Here is a 6,385-nt window from a genome sequence, read left to right on the forward strand (position 1 = left end):
AGTTCAAGATCTTATTTACAGCTAATAAGACACAGGCATGGGATATACCAGGCATTCTTGCTGCACGTGTGCTGTTCTGTAGTCTTCATCACTACATCATCCTCTTCCAGAGAAAAGCGCCTGAAGCTCTTTTCAACGATAGAAGCCAAGACTCATTGGCCATAGACGCAAGTCAGTATGCAGATCTTAAGTTCTGTTCATTGAACTTACCTCTTAGTTATGAAGATTCCTGCCCTTGCAAGCACTAGCTCATTGCAGCCGTGTTCATGACACCATTTGGAATAGTGTTAAATATGGCTACAAGACTATTAGCAGCAACACTTAATACTTCATGTCATCCAGTAGGCTGCTGTAAAGAATTTCATTTCTAAAGCCAAATAGTGAATAATTTCTAAAATTCATCTTATCCTTAGCATATACTTCATTTAAAACAGCTTTATAATCCAAATTTTAACTTAATCCTTAAGATAAACATGTTGATGTGCAACGTTAAAATAATAAATCAATGCTCCAAATCTCATTCTCTATTTCTTTCATGCACAATGCTTTTTACCTGAAAAATTGCATTTAGATCCCCAAAAGAATCCACATGATCATCTCAATAGTATATACAGCAAAAGCATTTGACAAAATTATATATCTGTTCATGTTAAAAATTCTCAAAAAATAGGTATAGAAGTGAAAAGGTTTATTGCAACAGGGCTTTTTTTTTGGAGAGGAGCTTAAAGAAAGGAAAGCATTCAGAACCGTTAGAAAGGGACCTAGAAGGTGACTGTATATCATATTTAATTATAGCATAGATATTTAATGAGTGAGTGTATGAAGAAGTAATGTAGTGTCTGTAATCCTATGATTTGTTAGGGCTGAGAATGTTAAATTACATAATGCAAATGTAGGTGTTGTCTAGGGGCTTCGGGCTCTCCATTGGAGGTTTGAGGCTTGAATATACAGTGTTCTCTGGCTGCCGATCCTGAGGAACTCTGTCTCAGTTTCTTCAGCTGTAACGTGGAACGATGATGCATGAGATTTTCATGAAAATTAAAATGTTTGAGGTCATGTACTAGAACTTACTGTTTGTTTTGTTTGGTTTGGTTTCTTTGCTTTGGGCTTCAAGTGGGAAGGGTCATTTGTGTCACTCATGCTCTTTATTTCTTGGCACGGTATTATCATTGGTCAGTTTGTTTCACTGTTCAGTTTAGATTTGTTGATTTTTTTCCCCATTCTTTGGGATTCTCTTTCCATCACATAAGAAACCATCCTAATATATTTTATCTTTTTGTTTATATGTGCTTTGCAAAATATATTTTGTTTTTATGACTTTTTTGTTTGTTTGTTTTTAAGTGAACAGACTTTATTTTTTAGAATGGTTTAACACTTGCAGAGAAAAATTGAGCAGATAATACAGACATTTCCCATATACACCCCTCTTCCTCCAGTTTCCCCTATTGTTAACTTACCTTAGTATTACGCATTTGTTGTAATTAATAAGCCAATATTAATATATTATTAACTAAAGTCTATAGATTATTCAAAATTTCTCATTTTTTACTTAGTGTCCTTTTTCTGTCCCAGGATCCATTCTAGCACGCCTCATTCTGTTTACTCATCATTTCTCCTGAGGCTCTTCTTGGCTGTGACTGTTTCTCAGACATGCCTTGTTTTTGAAGATTTTGACAGTTTGAGGAGTACTGGTCAAGTGTATCGCAGGGTGCGGGGCTATTGGAATTCGTCTGATGTTTTTCTCATAGACTGGGGCTGTGGGTTGTTAAAAGGAAGACCACAGAGGTGAAGTGCCATTTTCATCACATCATATCAATGGTCTATGACTGTTTTTTAAAGATGTTTTTGTACATACCTTGAAAAGAAAGGGACTCTTAAAAACTATAACTATGGTGCCAAAAATATAGTGTTTATGTTTTCTCCATTGTTTTAAAATTAATTTACAGTTTGTTATTTTAATAGACGTCCAAACAAGATCCATACATTGCAATTGGCTGATTTTTTTTTTTTTGTCTTTTTTAATTGATGTCACTCTGTCTTTCTCTGTCTCCATTTTTCTTTTTTTCCTTTCTCCTTCTTCATGTTCTTCCTCCCTTCCTTCCTTAACATTTTTGTTGAACAAACTTGCCATTTGTTCTATGGAGTTTTCCACAGTCTGAACTTACTGTGTGGCATGGTGTCACTTGATAATTTCCATTTCATCTGTATTTTTGTAATTAATACTAAACCCCTGATCAGAACAGTTACAACAATATTTTAGGGGGAGGAGAAATTCTGAAATAGGTGGCATTATATTTTGTTTAATTGTCATTTTATTGTGATTTTGTAGCCATATATGGTTACCATTTACCTCCATGAGTCTATTCTTGGTTGCTTAATACTAATACTAAAATTATACCATTACTACTTCATTTATTGCCTGAAATACCTCTATAAAGAGAAGCTTCCCTTATATCAGCTACTAGGTTATCTTGAGGAATGGTTTGTATAGGAGGGTAGGATATATGCTTAATTCTTCATCTTTTATTTACTATTTTTCAAAATAATAAGTTAGTTTCCTAGGTGCCTTCAATACTGATCGATTATTTAGGTTTTTACTTAATCTCATGATTTTAGACTTATTTGGGATCTATAATTAATTCATTCTAGTTGTTATTTTATTACTGCTCAAAGAGTCCTATCTTTGGACAGTGGGAGCATATTCAGTTTGGCTCTTGAATCCTTTTGATGGACCCAGTAATATTAAATAACATTCTTGCTTTCTGTTTCTATTAGATGTTCCTAGCTCCTCTTGTACCTTTTCTAGCTCAGGCTTGGAATTTCTCCAAGGGGTCATTTTAGTCAGAAATAGTATTTAGAGACCATAATTTGAGCCCAACCACATGCAGATGTCTATTTCTACTAAGTCGATTCAGTAGACAAAGCTAGGTTTTTGTTTTTGTTCTTGTTTCGAAGATAACTTGAGTTCATAGTTCCTATTTAAACACAAGACTACACAGAAATAACATCCTTTGATGGGCGGAGTTTTTAAATTTTGACAAAGTCTACTTTATTCGTCTCTTCTATTATAGATCATGCTTTTGGTATTATATCTGAGAAGTCTTTATCTAATCCGTAGTTACAAAGGTCTCCTCTTATGTTTTCTTTAAAGAGTTTTATAGTTTTAGATTTTATATTTTAGGTCTTTGAGTTAATTTTTATACTGTGTGAAGTATGGATTGACATTCTTTTATTTGCATATTGATATCTAATTGCTCCAGCAACATTTTTCGAAAAGATTATTCTTTCTGCCTTTGCAGTTTTGTCAAAAATCAATTGTCCATATATGGAGATATATATTTCAGGCCTCACTAATCAACTCCATTTATGTTTTAGTCAATTTTTAAGATAGTACTGCAGTTACATGATTATTTCAACTGCAATGAATAGTATTTTTTGTGTGTATGTCTTTTTGTATTTTTGCCAGTGGATCTTTTGGATAGATCCCTAGAAGTATGATTACCGAGTCAAAGTTACTTCCAAATGCTCTTCCATAATGGTTGTACAATGCTATAATATCTATTTGCCCTCAGGCCTATGAATCTAATAAGTGAGAAATAATCTCCCAGATTAGTTTTGTTTGTTTGTTTATTTGTTTGTTTGTTTAAGAGACAAGGTCTTGATATGTCACCCAGGCTGGATGGAGTACAGTGGTATGATCATAGCTTTCTGCAACCTCAAACTCCTGGGCTCAAGCAGTCCTCATGCCTTAGCCTCCCAAGTAGCTAGGACTACAGGCACATGCCAGCATGCCCAGCTAATTTTTTGATTTTTTGTACCGACATAGTCTCCCTATGTTTTCCAAACTGGTCTCAAACTCCTGGCCTGAAGCAATCCTCCCACGTTGGCCACCCAAAGTGCTGGGGTTACAGGCATGGGCCACCATGCCCAGCCCCAGGGTACTTTTAATTGTATTTCTCTTACTGTAAATGAGATAAAGCATATCTTTATATCACTAAAAGCCATTCACATTTCTTTTTCTCTGAACTGCCCACCTTTTGTATAGAGTTGTTGGCCTTTATTCTTATTCTGTATTGTTAGAAGTTCTTCATATATCAATGTTATTATCCCTTTGTCATGTAAGTTCCATATACTTTTCTCTGTTTTACTTCTTTATTTCTTACTTTTGGGGGGGTACATATATATTGCATAAGTGATATTGTTTTTACCTTATTCCGATTAACCTTTTATGCAATTGTATTTTTTTCTACTAGGCTTATTTTTTAAATCAGTTTTAGGTTTACAGATTAGATTTAGCAGATAGTACAGAGTTCTCATAAATGCCCCCTCCACATAGTTTCCCCTACAATTATTAACATCTAACATTAGTATGGTGCATTTGCTAAAAATTAATGAACCAATATTGATTCATCATTATTAACTAAGGTCCATAGTTTATTCACACATCCTTACTTTTTAACCTAATGTCTTCTTTCTGTTCCAGGGGATGCCACTGAGGTTCCTATGTTACATTTCGTTGTTGAGTCTCCTTGGGCTTCTCCTGTGACATTTTCTCAGACTTTTCATGTTTTTGTTGACTTTGACAATTGTGAAGAGCACTGATCAGATACACTGTAGGATGCCTCTCTATTGGAATTCGTCTGAGGTTTTCTCATGATTAGTCCACTGTTAAGGGTTTTGGAGAGGAAGATCATAAAGTGACATTTTTATCACATTATATCAAGGTTACATACTATTAATATGATTTGTCTCTTTTTTTCCCTTTTGAAAATATATTCAATCATTTATTTTTATCAGACTGGACTCATGGGTATTTATTTTATACTTCTGTTTGTAATATAACATTATTTATTTGGTTGTTTAAATTGTTCCAGCTTTGGCCATTGGGAGCTTTTTCACTTGGCTCCTGTGCCCCTTTGAACATACTCCCTTAAGTAAGTGTAGGGTGGGGTGTGTGTGTGTGTGTGTGTGTGTCAGTCCTTACTTTCTACTACAAGATGTCGCAGGCTCATCTTGTATATTTTCTGCTCCAGTCTTTGAATCAAGTCATTTCTCCACAGAGTCCTGGTTCTTTTTATCGGAGAATGGTATTAAAAATCAAGATCTGGATGCTAGGTGTGCTTGTTACTACTGAAGTATCAATTTTTTAGGTCCTCTCATCAAAGAAATACAGGTGTGTATACTAGCCTGTATATATGCCTATATTTATAAATATTTCTATATGTAGCCATCTGCATATTTATTAAGTTAAACTTGAGGTCTTACTGATGTTTCTAGCTCTAATCCATTACCACGTGGATCATTTTATTAACAGTTTGTTCCCCTGTCTTGTCTGTAACTTCTAGCTCCAATAGTGAGAAACCTGGCTCCTACTATCTACCATCCATTTACTTAATTAGTTAATTACAATATGCATGTATAGGAGTATAAGAATTGTTAACTTGTTCCCCTGTATGAAAAAACCTTGTTAACTAGAGCACAGTAATTATGTGGAGGTCCTTTTGCCTTTAGTTTTACAGACTACTTATTTCCAAAGTTAGGTCAGCTCCTTTTTCCTTACCCCCTACGTTGAGGTTGTTTCATATTTTTGTATTACAGTTAGATCCTCTCGTCGCAGTCTACATTCTTCCCTGGGATCCCCTGACTTTCTAAATGATTTTTTAAAAATTTGAACACAACAAAAGTTTCCCTCTTTTGTGTTGTAAAGTTCTATAGGTTTTGACAAGCTCTGTAATGCCATGTATCCACACGGTATCATGCAGTATCGTTTCAAGACCCTAAAAATCCCTCGAGCTTTACCTCTTCATTGCCCCCCACCTTCCTCCATACAATGTGGGCATTGATCTTTTTCCTGTTTCTATAGTTTCGCCTTTTCCAGAATGTCACATAATTGAAATCATATAGTGCGTAGTCTTTTCAGACTGGTTTGCTTTGCTTAGCAATGTATATTTAAGCTTCCTTCATGTCTTTTCTGTTAACTTTTTTACTCAGCATTATATTTTTAAGATCTACCTGTGTTTCTGTGTAGACATTGATTCTTTTTCTTTTCTGTGTGTTGTATATCTAGTACACCTGCCCATCCAGTCTCTGATTGACAACGCATTGCTTCCAAACCTTGGGCCCCAACCCCACTCAGCTTGACCACTACAAATAATATTGCAATAAACAGCCTCACATACGTGTCCCTAGGGACCCAAGTGAACTTCTCTTTGGGGTATACAGCTAGACCATATGCTTACTTTATTTGACTAGTGCCACATTGCTCTCTGGAATGATTTTACCAGGTCAGTAATTTATAAATTTTTTTAAAATTGTGTTTTGAAAATTATCCTCATTTCCTCACCAGTTCACATTATCCAAATTTCTGGATATAAGTATGTAGGAA

The 6,385-nt window shown here is 34.9% G+C and overlaps 1 protein-coding gene across 1 annotated transcript in view; it reads left to right on the top strand.

The window, feature by feature from the left end:
- Positions 1–6,385, top strand: part of TPK1 (thiamin pyrophosphokinase 1) — a 478,721-nt gene that overhangs the window by 333,654 nt on the left and 138,682 nt on the right. The gene's annotated exons all lie outside the window — the stretch shown is intronic.

Source organism: Propithecus coquereli, unplaced genomic scaffold (assembly GCF_000956105.1).
Source record: "Propithecus coquereli isolate 6110/MARCELLA unplaced genomic scaffold, Pcoq_1.0 Scaffold334, whole genome shotgun sequence".
NCBI lineage: Eukaryota > Metazoa > Chordata > Mammalia > Primates > Indriidae > Propithecus > Propithecus coquereli.